This window comes from Papio anubis, chromosome 12 (assembly GCF_008728515.1).
Source record: "Papio anubis isolate 15944 chromosome 12, Panubis1.0, whole genome shotgun sequence".
Classification (NCBI taxonomy): Eukaryota; Metazoa; Chordata; class Mammalia; order Primates; family Cercopithecidae; genus Papio; species Papio anubis.
The window spans coordinates 70,611,007-70,628,686 of NC_044987.1; the positions used below are offsets into that span (position 1 = coordinate 70,611,007).

Sequence of the window (17,680 nt, forward strand, 5' to 3'; positions counted from 1 at the left end):
TTAAGCTGGGATCCAAGGTAAATTGCTTCAGTACCAAAAACGTATTGGCCTACATTCTCTACTTTCTGAAGATATTGGGCTATTAACTTTCATATATGTAAAATCAGCTGCGAACAGAACATGACCTAGGAATGCTACCTTCCTGCTCTGGGATATACTCCCTTTGGCTGGTCCCAGAGTTGAGCTGTTTAGCTAATCAAGAGCTTTCTAGACCAATGGTTAGTGGAATATCAGATCCAAAGGGTGTATTTTTGGATAATCTTATATCAGCCCTTGAGCAAAAACTCCCACATAGCCTCTGAAATCCCAGGCAAAATCAAATCAGGATAGAACCTCACGTGTGATAACATTCATCCTCACCATGCCTCTCATCCTGAGCCTGGACTTGATCGCTCGTGTTCAGAGAGGTGCTACGTGCTAACATATGAATGATCAAGGAGTGGTCTAATCTAGAGTTTTTTCCTACCTGTGCTGACTTCAGGTCCCTCTCCTCTCAACTTTAGCAACGATTCTACCAAGTTGTTGCAAAGGGGGTGTGGCAGAGACAATGCTAGTGTGGGAACACAAGAATACTGACTGCTGCTTGGAGGTAGAGGAATCTGACCCATGTCAGGCTGTGTCAAGCACCGAGATCTGGGATTCTTTGTCACTTGAATTTAGCTCACTAACACATGCATACGTATGCACACATATACACCTATACAGTTGTTCTTCAGTATGGGGATTGGTTCCAGGACCTCCCAAGGGTATCAAAATCCACAGATGCTCAAGTTCCTGTACTAAGATGGCACAGTATTTGCATCCTCCTGTATATTTTACATCATCTCAAGATTCTTAGAATAACCAATATGATGTAAATGCTATGTAAATAATTGTTATACTGTATTGTTTAGGAAATAATGACAAGAAAAACGTCTTTACATGTTCAGTATAGATGCAACCATTGATTTCTTAAATATCTTTGGCCAAGCATAGTGGCTTACACCAGTAATTCCAACACTTTGGGAGGCTAAGGCAGGAGGATCACTTGAGGCCAGGAATGTGGGACCAGCCTGGGCAACATAGTGAGACCTCATCTCTTTTGAAGTATATATGTAATATATACGTAGTAAAGATATTTTTGACTCGGGGTTGGTTGAATCCGCAGATGACCTCACAGATATGGAGAGCTGACTGTACATACATCTATTTGTATGCATATATGCATATATATCCCTATATGTGTGTGTTTATCAACACTAGAGGGTAGATAACTTTATTCTCAAGCTCAGCACCTCAGGCACTTCCTCACCTTAGGGCCTTTGCACATAATGCTCTCTCTGCCTGAACCCTCAGTCTGGCTTTCTTTTCTTCAGGTTGTTGCTCAAATGTCATGTTCTTAGGAACATGCCCCTTGACCACCCTATAAAATTGCATTCCTCACCCCCAGCATCCCTATCCCCTTTCCCTACTTTATATAATTTCACAGCACTTCTAACATGCTGTATATATATGTATATTTTTTTACTTGTCTGTTTCCCCTGAACAACATACAAACCCCAAGAAAACAGGGGTGTTCATTTACGTAGTTCCGTCCTCCATCCCTGCACCATAAGCAATGCCTGGCACATGGTAGATGGTCAATAGATATTTATTAAATGAATTCATGAACCCCTTTTACAGAGACAGTGCCAGAGGGGGTAGTTAGACTCAGAGCTAGTGAGTGACAAGATTTCAATCCCAGGAATTTCTGCTTCAAAGCATTGCTATTTTCTGCTCTGACATTAGGCTTCAGACATGTGCAGAGTAGCCACGGGGTTGTTGTAATGGATGATGCAACCCTGAGGAGAATATTTGCTGTCCAACACCAGGCACAAATGAGCTGACTGTCCCAGTGGCCATGCTCTGTTTGCGGTGTTTCTGTTCTGCCCACAAAGGCATTTACATTGTCAGCAACATCTGTGGTCTTCAAAATTGCTTCACCTCTCCGTGGATCAAACACCTTCAGCTTCCTATCTGCAAATATTGCCTTTGAGGTTTTAAAGCTAAGCTTAAATTCTGCCAGGCTGGAGGGGAGGTGGGTCAGGTGTTCCGTGACCTTGTTGGCAATAGTTACACACACTTCTCATTGGCCAGTTGATGCTGCCCCCTTTTCCCAGATGGCTCCTGCCCCAGAGGAGAGAACTTGTGATGAGCTACTAACATTTGGCTGATGATTTCAACCGCCACATTCACCTTCACTTGGAGCCATAAAGCTTTCTACAGAAGGGATGGAGTCTTGCCTTTATTCAGTGGGGGTTATAAATAATGTTGATGCCTGAATCCCATGCCTGAAAATTCTGATCAAATTCGTGTGGGCATCATGATTTTAAAAATATCCTCATGAGATTGTAAGTGTGTAACTCAGGTTGAGAATGCTGCTTAGATCGTCTATAGAATCTCTCAAAAAATGTCACATCTCATTCCTGAATTTTCCTGCTTCCTCACCCCACATCTTACTAGTACGTGAAGATGATAGCCTTAGTTTTGTTGCAGAATTCCAATAACTTTTTCCAGCCACCTTTCTTGCTTCAAACAATAGTAATTCTGGGGAGAAGCAGGTTATTTCCATTTACCGTGTATACCTCAGTTTTCTCATTGCAAGTCCCAGGAGACGCAAGTTGACACTGAATTTCCACTGGCAGCCACTTCCTTAGATGGTGGCTGAAGGCTTTCTCATGACAAACCTTTGTTTCATTACCCCATTCTGCACATGCAGAAACTGAGGACACCATGCTTGTCACATGCTGGGCTGTGTGAGGGCAGGAATTATGTCATTTTGTTTACTCTTGTATCTCTAGGGCACAGGAGAGTATGTGGCTTTCGTAGATGCTCTAGAAGTACTTCTTGCATAAGTGAATGAATGTATGAACTGATGAATGAATCCCAGTGTGGCACAATGGTGGGAATCCAGTAGGTGGCGCTCAAAAATCCACGTGGCAGTTAGATGGCAGGTTGCAGGGGATAATGTTGCCAGCAAGGTATGCTGAGCCCTCAGCACTCAAAATTATTGGACTGGGAGTTTCCATGAATGGCCAATATAGGCACAGACACGGGGGCTAAAGAGGGTCTCTGGCATAGGAGCTTGTTGGAAGAAGCTGGGGGTTCGTGGTTCCAAGATGTAGCAGCAGTCTGGCTATAGTCAAGAGCACCACATCCTGAGGGTGTCAGAGAAGGCTTCGTTTGGAGCCTTTAGTGGTTTGGGGCTGAGATGGGGGAATTGATCAGGTACCCAGGGTAGTGCTGGCTTTAAAGTGAGGAATCCACGGGCCCAGCAACTGGGAACTGCTGCCAACGGAGGCAGGGCAGATGCCGTAATGAAAAAGACATACAGTCCATTTAAGAGACAGCTAGTTAGTGAGGAAATTGCTCTGGAAGTAGAATGTTTCTGAGGTGGATGCAGAATCTACAAGCCTTAACTATAGATCACATCATGTTTTCAAACACATTTTTCTGTGTTGACGATTTCACTTATTCTGCAGATTGTGCCTGATTCAAGAGCCATAATTCCTGCCAAGGAGACTCGGGTGGTGTCATTTGGGTTCCCAAATTGGGTTTGTGTATTGCAGCTAAACGGCCATCTCTTAGTTTCAGAGATACCATTTGAAGATGCACCATCAGCACTGCCACAGTGACAGATGAGAAGCCCCCAGTCTGGTAGGGCCTTCCCCAGGCAGTGCTGGCTGCACACCTGGTAGGCCCCGTCTGCACCTGCTGGTGATGTCATCTTATGTGTGGCCTTCTGCTCTGGGGATGGCAGGCGAGTGTCTGGGGCAGCTGGTGTGCTGAGGACCCAGGCAGAAAGAGTCCAGAACTTGAAGGTCACATCTCATATCTAAGACAGCTGCCTGCAAGGTTCCCCTAACCAGAGCAAAGGGCAGAAGCACTGAGATACCCCCTGACTCCCAGGCTGACCTCCCAGGGATCTTGGCTATCTGTGTGGGGCAGGACACCTGCAGCGATGGGGAGCCTGGATGGATCAGGCTTTGTGAGGTCACAAGAGGAGACAGGTACAGACAAGCTGCAGTGCAGGGTTATTATGAGTGTGCACGGGAATACGGAGTAGCTTGGGATGTCTCCACAACCGATACAACTTCCCTCTGTATCCCAGGGTTTCTGAGACTAGACTCAGCCACCAGATTCCTAGAGAACCCGTAACTCAATGTCATTAGGCAGAGGACCTATTCTGTTTTTTTTTGGTAATAATTTGTTAAATGGGACTCCACCTATTTTCTTGGAAGTACCGAGGTTGAAATCTATAGATGCTATATATCTGCATATTCCTAAATGGGACCAATGGATCCATTCTTGTAGGATATCACTCCAGCACTACCAGTCTGCAATAGCAGGAGATACAAGTTCTTTGGGGCTGTGAATTGCTAACATAGAGGCAGAGTACTGTGACTTCTGTTCCTTTTGGGAGAGGAGAGAAGGGGTGTTCTATACTCTGCCCGCAGTCAAGTGAACGGGTCTCCAAGAAAACAGTGGGGTCCTAGGAAATGGGTGACTGCTGTCTCATGCCCTGAGTGAATTCCTGCTAGGACACTGGGGCACCAGAGTGTTCACAGGAGAAAGGGAGGTGGGGAGGAGATAGAAGAGGTGCAGCTTCTACTCCCGTTTGGTGTGGGAAAGAGGTGGAGGATCCCGTGAGTCAAGAGGATCCTGAAAAGGCAGCTTGGCTGGTGCTACCTTCCCAATACCTCACCCAAGAGATTGTGGGGTGTGTCACTGCAGGCAGGAGAGGAGAGGGAGCAAACTTGGTCACTTGCCTGCCTCTCAGAGGGCGCTGACTCCAAGAAGGTGCACAGCAGCATGAGTTGGCAAGAGACACTGTCCCCTTCCCCCAGTGCTTCTCCCAGCCCTGACTCACTGGGAAAGGAGGGTAGGGAGAAGGTGGAGGAGGAGTGGAAGGATGACCACATTCCCCTTCGGGCTGCTGGTGTCCTGGGCCAGGGGGCAGGTCTGAGCTAGGGAAGGGGAAGGATATGAGATGAATGCTTTAAACTGATTCCGTAAGACTGGATTAAACAAAAATTATAACCCAAAATGACCAGATGGCTCTAGTTTCTGCCCAAGATGTTATTAAGAGATTGGAGAGGTAGATTCAAAAGGTTGAAGGCAGTGGTTGGAGAAAAACGAAACCCTTTCACTAAATTAAGACCGTTTTCTGTATTGGTTCTATGTGGGAGGTTTCCTACTGCGATCAGGAGGAAACTCTGGAACAAGAAAAGGACCCTGCTTGCCTCTGGCCCGGGGGCCATTACCTTCTGCTTGTGCACCAGCTGTCCCTTTCAATCCACAGTGGCCAGAGCTACAGGCTAACTTCACTGACAATAGCCCTGACCCAGGGTCTCTTAGGAAGGAGAGCCCTGGCTTAGGCCCTTCATCTCAGAAGGGACACAGAGGCAGCCACAAGACTCCTCGGGCTGGCTGTCCAGCATAGCACCCAGGTGGAGGCAGACAGGCGTCCGCATAGATTCCAGCACACACAGGAAGGAGAGGTCAGTCAGACCCAGCGGAGACTGTGGAGGGAGGCTTGCCTTAGGAGTTCAGAGGGTAGCTAATGGGGCTTCCAGGTACCCTCTAGAAAAATGTGTCCAGAACTGGAGACCAGGGGGCTGAAACTGGGCAAAATTGATGAGATTCTGGAACCTTGGTCATGGCCCCAGCTTTCTCTCTGCCCCTTACCTCCTGCCAACTTCCTTCTAATCAGGAGCAATAATAGCCTTAAAGGGCAAGGGTGTGTGGGCTTGTGTTTGGGGATGTAAGATAGGAGAGTGCAGGTGCCCCTCTGCAGCTGGGCTTTCCAGGAGGGACACCCAGCTTAGAGAGGGGTGGGCAGAACCCCTCAGACCTGAGATTTCTGGCCTGGGACTGGCCGCGGATGGGAGTGGCACAGTCAGGTGCCCCTGGATTCTGGAATAACCACCATGAGCTGATGATGATGATAACAATTTTGACATTTGAGTGCCGGGTACTAATCATCACAGCTCTCTGCTGAGGCTCCTACTATTATTTCCATTTCACAGATGAAAAAAACCCTCAGAGAGGCTGCTACACGGTGCAAATCCAGAGCCCATGCTCTCTGTCTTTTGTTTACCTCTTTCTCGCTCTCTCCTCCTCCTCACCCATATTACCCCACCCATCTTCCCTGCAACCTTGATTAACGACCTGGGAGAGATCCTTCTGCATTTTTCTCCATACATATAGTCCACTCCATCAGAAATGGGTTGTACAGTATAGACATCTTGCTTTTCTTGCTTACGATATCTCACAGAAATTCTCCAACTGACCTCATAAAGCCCCTCCAAATCAATTCAATTGCTATTTTCAGAGGTCATCTGATATTTCACGGTAGGGGTGTATCATAAATTCTTCCCCATCCCTCCGTAGTAGGTCTTTTTTTGTTTGTTTGTTTTCTTTTACCACTACAAACAATGCAGCAATAAATATTGTTATATTTGTCCCAGTTGACCAGAATTTTTGTCTCTAGAGGGTAGATTTCCAAATTTGAAGTTTTGGGTAGTTTTACTTGAAACAGATATTGCCAAATTGATTTCCAAAAAGGCTGTGGCAATTCACATTTCCACCAGCAATGCATGAGTGTACCTCTTTCCCACATCCGCACCAGCCATTACACTCACTTTGATTTTGTTAGTCTGTTGAGTGTAAAGTGGAATCGAATTGTTTATTTTGGTTTTCAATTTCTTGACCATGAAGGAGCTCTAACATCATTTTATATACTTGCCAGAATTGAATTCATCTTCTGTTTTTTGCCTATTCATTTCCTTGTCCAGTTAATTTTGGGTTGCCTTTCTTCTTAAGAATATTTGTTATAGATATTAATACTTTATGTGTTATTTGTATCACAAATACTTCTTTCCAAATCTATGTTTTTTTGTCTATGGGTTTCAATTATAATACTTTTTACCATATAAAAGTTACAAATTTTTGTATTTCAAAAATTTCTTTTTTGTATTAATGTCCTTTTTCTTAAGGTCTACCCAACACCTAGATTCTATATGCAGTCTCTTAAGAACTCTCTTCTTTGGCTTTTATAATTATTGTTTTTCACATAAAAGTTTTTGACCCAGTTTGAAATTTATTTTTGTACAGATCATAAGGGCTCAACTTATTTGTTTTTCAAATGGATAGACAGTTATGCCAGTCTAAGTGCCAGGGAGAGCTGGGAAAGTCAACAAGAGCTGAGACCTGAATTCTCTTGCTTGATGGTTCAAGAGAGAACTGCAGAGATGAGGTGAAAGGTGATTCAGACACATGAGAGCCCTTGCCTGTACTCCCACTGCCCTGCAAAGAGGTGCTTGGTCTAGGACTCAGAGATGAGCAAGGCAAGGGATATCTCTATTGGAGGAGAAGGGGTCAATAAGTATATCCTACTAAAGTACCATCTTTGTCATATTTTTAAATTCTCATGGTAGGATCTGTTTCTGGATTCTCTGTTCTGCTCCATTGGTCTATTAGTCCATTCCTCCTTCACTGGCAGTGTGTGTGTGTGTGTGTGTGTGTGTTTCACAAAAATTAGATTACTGTGGCATTATAGATTAATTCCAATATCTATAGTGTTTCCAAGTTGAGAAAAATGTTTGCTGGTGGGTTTTGGTAAAAATACTTCTATTTATGTAACTTCCTCCTCCCTTTGTTTCTCTTTCTCTTTCTTTTCTTTCTTTAAGTCTTTATCGGGAATGTCCCAAATTTTATTAAATGACTTTTCAGCATCTACTTATATAATCCTATGGTTATCTCTTAATATTTTGGCATAGTGGACAACTTTGATAGATTTCCTCATGTTGAAACAACTTACCATTCCTCAAGTAATGCCTTCTCTTAGTTATTAACTTTTTTGGTTATGTTGGTTTCTATTCATTAATATTTTATTGATAATTTCTGTATTTATATTCATCTGTAAGACTTGTCGCTAGTCTATCTTTTTGTGCTAGCATTGCTAACTTTTAATACTAACCTTATATAAACTTCATAAGAGAAATTGATTTTTTTCCCATTTTTAAGGTGGTTTGGAGTATTTTTAACATCAGAAATTATCTGTTTTTCAAAGGTTAGATAGAACTCAGGTGTTAAACCACCTGGTCTTAGCTCTTTTTTAATGCAAGCTCTTCAAAGCCTTTCCAATTTTTTCTCATGGTCACCTAGGAGTTTGATTTCTTCTTGGGTCAATTTAGGTAAATGTGTATTTTACTAAAAAATTGTGCACTTTCTCTAGGTTTTCAAAAGTATTGTTATCTACTTGTATATGCTGTTCTCTTACAATGTTTTTTGATCCTTGTTCTTAACTACTGTCCAGACTGTTATCCTTCTGAAGCTTAAGAGAACCTAGCTATGCCCAGAGTTGTCAGATGTCTGAGATGAAACTGTTCAGACCCAGGGTTGAAACAAAGCGTTGACACAAGGAGTTTATACAAGGAATTATGGGGGGATGATTTGGCTATTCATAGAGGAAGGATTGTTTGATATCAGGGTAGCAGGGAGAGCTAAGAAAGTCAAGAGCTGAGACCTGAATTATCTTGCTGATTGTTCAAGAGAGAATTAGTGACGAGAGGTGAAAGGTGATTTGGACAAACGAGAGCCCTTGCCTGTACCTCCAGTCCCCTGCAAAGAGGTGCTTGATCCAGGACTCAGAGATGAGCAAGGCAAGGGCTGTCTCCATTGGAACAGAAGGGGTCAATAAGTACATCTCCAACAAAGGCTTCTAAAACTTGAATGGGTTTCATTACGGCCTTTGTTTCCGTGAAGACCAACATGGGAGATAGAAAATTATACAAGTGTCAGCTCAAAAACGTTTAGTTCTTCCTCAAATGGCAATTCTCAGCATGTCATAGAGGCACTGGTTAACTCAGTAGGGTAACAAAATGGGTCATAGGAACTCAGTCGTGCTTAAAATTTTATGAAGATCCATTAGCTCTAATACGAGGAAACCACAGATGCTATTGGTATACGTTGGTGAGTTAAAAATAAATAAGACTTTTTATTCAGGTGATTAACCCTTGAGGCAGAACTTGTATTTTATTCCTCTTCCCACCCCCTCAGGGCCTGCTGTATTTAAATACTTAGAAACAAGGCTGTAAAGATATGAAACTTGTTTATTTTGGGGTATTGAACCCCTCAGCAAACTAGTTCTCATTGAACTTTCAGTGTGGGATGCCTCAAAGTAACAAAGGTTTGTGGTGTGTTTTTGTTTGTTTGTTTTTCAAAATAATAGAGGCCTTCTCTCTCTCCCCTTCCTAGGCTGAGCTGTTCACACTCTTCCTAAGCCTTTTGTGACCCAACATCTTCTAGGGTGGTGTCAGAAACTTCTGGCTTTACGTACATTCGTCCCTGTTCTGTCTTCACCCTACCCCTCGTCCGTAGAGCAGGCAGCCTGTCCTTACGATGGAGCTGAGCTGAAGACTATTCTGACTGGCAAACACCAACTAAGGTTTTCTTATTGAACTAGTCTTGAGTGCTTGAATTTCTCTTCCGTTACCATCAGTTTTCTCCCAGGAAGCTTTTCGGTATTTTGTGTAAAAAGCCTTCTGTGTTGCTGGCCCTACCATTCTAATAGATTGAATAAGAATATGAGCTGCTAACATTAATTGAATACTTACTATATTTCAGGTACAGTACTGTGTTAAGCACTTCATAGAATTTAATTGATTCAATTCTCAAAATAACCTCATCAGTTGGGTTTTTTGTTCGTTTTTTTGTTTTGTTTTGTTTTGTTTTGTTTTTGAGGAGTCTCACTCTGTTGCCCAGGCAGTGGCGCTATCTCCGTGCGCTACAACATCTGCCTCCCGGATTCAAGCAATCCTCCTCCTTCAGCCTCCAGAGTAGCTGGACTACAGGCATGCACCACCGTGCCTGGCTAATTTTTGTAGTTTTAGTAGAGACAGGGTTTTGCCATGTTGGGCAGGCTGGTCTTGAACTCCTAACCTCAGGTGATCCGCCTGCCTTGGCCTCTGAAAGTGCTGGGATTACAGGTGTGAGCCACTGCGGCTGGCCAAGATTCTTTTGATTGCAAATTATAGAAACTCCATCTAAAACCTGCTAACATATGCATTTGTCTGCATTAGACATTTACTATTTTCATAGTCAGGAAAACATTATTTAAAAGGGGTTCCTACAGCATTCACCACATTGTTTCTTATATTATAATCAATGGAGACTCTTGTCCCATAGACTGATCTCCTCAAGGGCAGGCACTGTCTTACGTGCCTCCAAAGCCCCTTCCTTGCCTTTTCAATTTGTGCTCAAGGATATATGTAAAGTGGATTGAATTGATACGTCTCGTAAGGTAGGCTTTTTGCAGTCCCAATTCTTCCAGAAGGCAGATAATAATAAGAAAGTAGTTTACACTTGAGCCAACATATGATTTTTCAGGACAAGCCATGTAACCTCAAATGGATGTAATAATCCCAGGTTATTGTGAAGCTCAAATGAGTTAGAGCCCCTTGTGAGCTGTAAAACTCTGTACACCTGGCAGTTGGTAATGACTTGGGTTTATAGAGCCTTCTCATTTCCAAAGCCTCTATCCAAGGTGAGTCATGTCTATTTCTAAATTTTCTAAGAACCATCATTCTCTCTTGATGAAAAGAAATGGTGGAAGGGAGCAAGAAGCTGGGAACATCAATTTAGGACACAATTATTTATTGTCTGCCATGTGCACATTCCAGATCTACATATCCTACTGTCAGATTCTTCTGACATTTCATCTGGACATCTCAAAGGGCCCCCAAACTCAAAAGGTTTAAGACAGGGAGTTCAGCTCTTGCCTTCTAAACTGGTTCTCTTGAAAGGTTCTGCAGACCAGCGAATGTGCCTCTTTCTGCACTCAACTCTTTTGTCTTCCTCAGGTTCCATATTCAAGCCCTTGCTATGATCTATCTACTCTACCTCCTAAATGCCTCTGAAATTTATTCTTCTCTCCGTCTTCACTGCCATGAGCCTAGTCCAAGCTACCACTATTCCTACCCGCTACCTGGTCTACCCATGGATTGGGTTTGCCTTCATCCTATCAACTCTATTTAGCCATCAAATACAACTGATCCTGTCATCCGCCTACTTACAGCTTTTCAGCAGATTCCCTCACTTGGAAGAGAAGGACTCTATATTTAACAAAGCGTATAGAGGCCCTGCATGGGACAGTACCAGCCACCTTCCACCCCCATCTTTCCCTAGCGCCCCTTCATTCCTCTGGCTCCCCACAATGAGCTTTCCTACAGGCCCTCTCACTGCCTCTCCATGGACTATTTCTGCAGAATGGAAGGACATACCTCTATCCTCCAGTCATGCCTTCTCATGTGCATGTCAGCTTAAGTGTCATTTCCTTGGAATCTGCCTCTCACTTCCCTGACTAGTTTAATCTGCCTTTTCTACCCTGTCAGGATTCTGTGTGTCTCCCCCTTTTCTTTTTCTGTGATGGGGGTCTTGCTCTGTCCCCAAGGCTGGAGGGTAGTGGCACAATCTCAGTCACTGCAGCCTCCACCTCCTGGGTTCAAGCAATTCTCCCACCTCAGCCTCCTGAGTAGCTGAGATTACAGGTGCATACCACTATGCCCAGCTAATTTTTGCATTTTTAGTAGAGGTGGGGTTTCACCATGTTGGCCAGGCTGGTCCCGAACTCCTGACCTCAGGTGATCCACCCGACTTGGCCTCCGTATGTCCCTTTCTTAGTACTTTCTACGGTTGCAGTTTTACATTATTTAATTATTTGATTAGTATTTGTCTTTTCCATTAGACGCTAAGCTCCATAAGGGCAGTGACTGTGTCTCTCTTCATGTATGGTTGTGTCCCCAACATACAGCACATAGTTAGAAGATGGATGCATATATGTTAAATGAAGGAAGGAATGAATGAACACATGCAGGCATGGCAGGCACTGTGCTAGAAGCTGGAGATACAACGACAAATCAAGTAATGTCTCTGCCTTCAAGGCTCTCATCGCCTAGCAGGAAGGACAGTATAGGTAAATAAATGATTTCAAGAGATCTGTGGAGACTCTGCAAAGAATAAATATAAAGGAAATAAAAACAGGCTCAATCATACCAATGTCAGAAAAACTACTTTGTGCATACACACATAAAAAACCTGGCTATATATACATGTATCACAGACAGAAAAACTCATTCCACAGCACATTCCAAAATACCCTTAGGGACAATAACAGCACCCTTATGCACATATGCACAAGTCAGCCTACCACCCTGCACTCACATGCTTCATGCCTGCCCTCATACACACACACTCTCACTCAGGGCAAAGCTGATATTGATCTTCTTTTATTACAGAGGGTAGGAGTCCCAAGGTTTTAAGGATGGGTCGATGTGGGAGCAGAGTCACAGGGAAGGATTATTCTGCAGCCAGACCAAGTATTCAGTCCCAAGGGGAAGGGGCCTGGCAAGGCCAACAGGGATTCCAGGCCCAGGCCTAGCAATCTGTGACCCCAGTGGGGATGTATTGTTAATCAGGAACTGCAGTGGATGATCCTCCCTATACTTACCTGGTTCCATGTCTGGAACTCTCCAAGTCAGGGTTACTCTGAAACTCAGAGGCTGAGTTTAGGGTAAGAAGAATTGGTCCAAATCCTCACCCGCTGGGAAGAAGGCAGCCAAGCATGGTCATGCCATTCCCTTCCTCCCTTCCTTTGGTTTGCCTGCTCTCCCTAGGTGCTGGAGTGGGTACTGGAACACAGGGAGGAAGCAAAGCCACTGCTGTCACAGAGCTCAGTCTGGTAGGGTAGATAACCAATTACAGAAGGGCACGGAGGGTGCCGCAGCCTCACCCTGGAGGCTCAGGGACACTTTCAGAGGAGGTAACTTCTAAGCTGAATCCCAAAGGACTAGAAAGTGTTAGCTGGGCGATCCGGATTGGGTAGACCTGCAGCAGGGGGTTTCCAAATCTGCATCTTACAAACATCGATGATCCCAGCTGGGGATGCAGGTAGGGGTGGATCACATGCTGAGAAACCCTGGAGTGAAGGGGATTAGGGCCAGTCAGGGGAGACAGGGGAGGAGGCTGCAATGATAATAGGGGTGTGTAGGATGTGGTCTTCTTTTAAATTCTAGACAAGTCCGTGGGAAGGAGAGCCACACCGTGTCTCTTCATACAGACTGCAGAAGGGGACACTCTCCCAGAGGGCAGGTCCAAGGACCAGAGACTCAGGCTCTGAGCTGAGCTTTGTCCATGAGGGCATGGACACCCTATGAAGGATTAACCTTTGTATTTGTGTATTTCCCCTTGAACTATGAGGAAGCTTTATAAAGCATGCATGAATGGAAAACCTGGCCTGCTCCCACATCTGTGATTTGCCTTTGCTACCACTAACATGTCAGAGAGGTCTGGTCTACCTGACAGCCTTGTGCAGCGGAGGCATGGAGAATTAAAGTGAGGCAGCTGGCCAATGCCAGCCTCAGCTGGTGGATGAGGCAGCATCCTGGAGATTATAATCCTGCATTCTGGAGAGAACCGAGGGAAGATTGGGGGCAGACATGAGACAGATCCCCTCACTGCCAAGAGATACCAGGTGAAGGGAAGTGACCATGTTCTAAGTATATGCCTTTCTGTCTCTCACCCCTCATAGCCAGTCATTCACCATGCTTGATAATTTATGTCCTCACCTTCCTTTACCATTACTTTAAGTTAGACCTAAGTCTTCTTTCTAGCTGACGTATCATTCTCTTATCCTTTTCAGTTCAGAAAACTCCTATTCACCCATAAAAGCCCAGGTTATAATGACCACCTCTTTTCTGTGGCATTCTTGGACTATCGCAGCCCAGATTTTCTCTGTCTCTGTCTGTCTCTATCTCTCTGTCTGTCTGTCTCTCTCACACAGAGAATATACCTATATTCTTATATGAAAAACGACATTGATCCTCGAGTCTGAAGACCTAGATATGCATTTGAATTATTTCACTTTCACTTAGTAGCTCTGAGAACTTGGGCAAATTATTGATCTCATCTGAACCTCTTCCTTTCCTCATCTATAAAATGGGTATTTACTATCTACCTCATGAGCTATATTGTAAGACTTGATAAGATAAATGTCAAAGCATGTAGAATATAAGTGCACATCACAGACATTCAATTGTGGAATTTCTTTTACTTCTGATCACATTGTACACTGAGGAGCTACCATTTTCCCAAGACAGCCTTTCAGATAGTAAGCACCTTACAACAGACACCTAGACTTCTGCTCTCTTCCTCTGTGCCCATACCCAGGTGTCTACAAAAGAACCAGTTGAATAAATGACTATGCAATCGCTGTGACCCCGGAAGGAAGGTAAACACCTTTGTGAGTTTGGCCCATTTGGTGGAGCTTGGTTGGAATCTTCTTGTTCAGCATCCCTGGTTTGGCCAATTGGCCAAAGTTTCAAGTAGAGGAAAGAGGAGTTTCTGCCCCTCCTCATGTGCTTGTCACTCCTGGTGGTTTTCCTTGAACCATAAATCATGACATTGTATTCTGAGCCTCCCTGGCCACAGTTCTTGGGTGTGGGCACTCGGGCCTCAGTGTGCATAGCATGCATCCAGAGCTCTGGGCATCCTGTCCTCTGCTCAGTCTTTTCTCAGGCCTGCCTTTCCCCACCCTCATCCCCCTGCCCCCAGCCCTAGGTGCCTTGATGTTAACATCGAAGGACAAATGCAGTCCTATATTTCAAAGTCATCAGGCAGATCTGATTAATTTTGGAAATGAACAACAAGAAGATTCATCACAAACTTTCAGGTATGAGCAGCAATAAACAAAACCAGAGCATGGAGCGCTATTTATTTATTAAAACAGTAAATTGAAGGGAAATGGGCTATTTATTTTGTACGATGTCTTCCACAGAAATAATTGGCTCATTAATCACATTCCCACCGTGGTCACGTTTGGAAGGGCAGGCTCGCTGGGGAATTGAAACAGGGGGTGGTGCTTACAGCCCTGGCGGCACATGGAGCTAAAGGAAGCTGGTTCCCAGAGGGTTTTTCCTGTGGATTCCGCAGAAGTGTGTAGGCAGTCAGGTAGCTGGGAGGTAGCAGGTCATGGTGGTTAAGACCACAGATGATTGGCAGCAGAGGGCTTGAGTACAAATTCTGGCAACTACTCCTTGCTAGCTTGGGCAAGCTATTTAACCTCTGTGCCTCAGTCTCTTCTTCTGTAAAATGATGATAGTACTGGAATCACCTTGTAGGATAACACGTGTTTAAGTGAGTTGGTAGGCACTGGTATATTACTGGGCCAGGTTTGGCACTTCTATAGGTGTTAGTTGTCATTGCTCCTTCGGTCCAGGTAGAACTTCAGGGTGGGACACTTTGGTGTCAATGGAAGCTTCCAGCATAAGGTTACTGGGAGGGTTCCCAGGGTCCAGAAGGGAGGCAGGATAGTATAGTAGAGGATAAAAGGGAAGACTCCACAGTCAGCCTCCCTGGGTTCAAATCCAGCCTCTGCTAGTTATATGTCCTTATCGAATGATTTGGCCTTTCTGTGCCTTAGTTTTCCCAACTGTAAAACAGGGTGCTAATAATAGTGCTATGTGATAAGGTTATACTGAATATTAAATGAGAAAATAAAAGTACTTGCCTCAGTGCTTGGCCATAGAAGTCATCAATTAATTAATGTTATTATTGTCATTTTTAGGGTCTCTTAGACACTACTCATAATCCAGTGAGCTCAGCAGGTGAGCAGATGTACTGAGACTTGAGCCCCCTTCCCTGCTGGAAAGGGGAGGGAGCCAGAGTTCAAAGAGGGAAGGGAAGGGCTGAGGAAACTGCATCTATAGCAAAGGCCAGCACCTCAAATGCATCTGGAGGGTTCTTGTGGTTTGGGCAGGTGATCATGACCAAGGGTTTGTGTCTATGGAGCAGGACACAGCACTTATGTGTAGGTGACCCCTTGGTGGTGGCACCCTAGCCAAGGAGGGGGTGGCTACAGCACCAACCCAGTGGGCTGAGATTTTGGGGGATACTCAGTTCCTGCTGGGAGAAAGACATCTTCAGCCAGCACAGCAGATGGGGTAGAAAGGGCAGGATGGAAAGGCCAAATACATAACACACACGCACACTTCACCCATCTCCTGCTCGTCCTCTCTGGTACTGCTGCCTATGGAAGTCAGACCCTCAGAATCCTCCCCAACACATCACTGCAGGCAGCCAGGACCAACTGAATGCCCTCAAACAGATGGAGTCTGTTTGCTATTCCAAGGCTACAAGATCAAAACTCACCCCAGACTCATCTAGGGCATCAAAACTGATTCCAAGTCCCTGCATGCTGATGGGGCTGGGGCTGTTCATGACCACCCACCTTAGAGATCAGGAGGAACCGAGCCTATAAGAGGCAATCTGGGTCTCAATGACCCCAGAGGAATTGGACATGAAGGATGCAGTGCCAATGATGTCCTCAGAGGACTCACGCTGTAATTGGGGGAGATCTCTCTCCTGTCTCCGCGCTCTTATCAATAAAAGGAATAGTTAAATGTCAAAGGACGTGGCATGGTTAGTGTCCATGTAAGAGTATTCAGGGACTGGGGGAGGGATGCGAGCTGGCAAGAGAGGATAGGCAAGTGGCCTGTGACGTCCAAACCAGGGCTAGGCTGAGGGTGGCGTGTGCTGATGACTCATTCCCTGCTCTTCTTGGCCTGCTCTGCATGGACCCCTGTGGGCTGAATCAGTGGCTCCCCCGACCCCCACCCCCAGCTGGGTTTGGCCAGAGGGAGGCTTTGGTAGAATATCTGATAGCAGATGGAGAGAGAGGTTTTTCCCTCTTCGCACGGCTGTGGTTTCTACAGTGGGGGTTCCTCCACCATTGGCTGTGGGTCCTGCTGGCTACAGCCTCCAGTGAACCTGGCCGCATTCCTGCCTTTCCTTGCCCCTCTAGCTCTAAGGGTAGGAAGGGCCTCTGCTCTTGTCTCAGGATGCGTCACCCTACCCTAGCCATGCTTTCGAAGAACTTCGGTTGTTAAACTCTCTTCAGTTCATCTCCCCGCCCCCAGATTCAAGGCCCTGACTCATATCCTGAGTACAGAAGGGGCTTTTCTTCTCCTTTTTGGGGAAAGAGTCAGGTTCTACCAGGGGCATTTCCATGATTAGACACCGAAGACAGACCAGGCCTGTGGAAAGGCATGAGTAGAAGAACTTTAAGGGAGCAGAAAGTATTGGGAAGAAATAACTCTCATGCTGTCTCTTTGGTTTGGGGATCTTTTCCTTGGAGTCCTCCTTTAGTAGTTCAATTCCTTTTGGAAATCCTGGTGTGCCTCACCTGAACCATAAAGGAATCGGGGTGGGAGCACAGTGTCCCCTAGAGGCTGTGGTGAGGGTGGCAGCGGCAGGAGTCAGAAGGCAATGAGAGGGGCTCACCGGGAGGAAGAGACGCCTAGAGGGTGCAGATCTGGACCACTTGGCTCAATTGGACAGGGATGCAGAGACATTTTGTGGTGACAGTCTTTAAAACCTGATTTCCACGATGTGGCCACACCATATAATTTTAAAAGACACCCACATTAGGGCTAATGTCTCTCCAGGCTCTTTCTGCTCAATCTTGTTTCCGAAACAACAAGGAAGGTTAAAATTCCTGACTGTGAGTAGAGAGGTTGGCTGAGGCAGAGGGCAGTGCAGTGGGACTTGAGGGTCTTCTGGGGTCAGGTGCTACATGTGATCTAGGGTATCTACCTCATTCCCC

At 45.2% G+C, this 17,680-nt stretch overlaps 1 long non-coding RNA gene across 1 annotated transcript in view; it reads left to right on the forward strand.

Moving 5' to 3' along the window:
• LOC103877662 overlaps window positions 1–17,680 on the forward strand; it is a 43,912-nt gene that overhangs the window by 23,570 nt on the left and 2,662 nt on the right. The window lies entirely within an intron of this gene.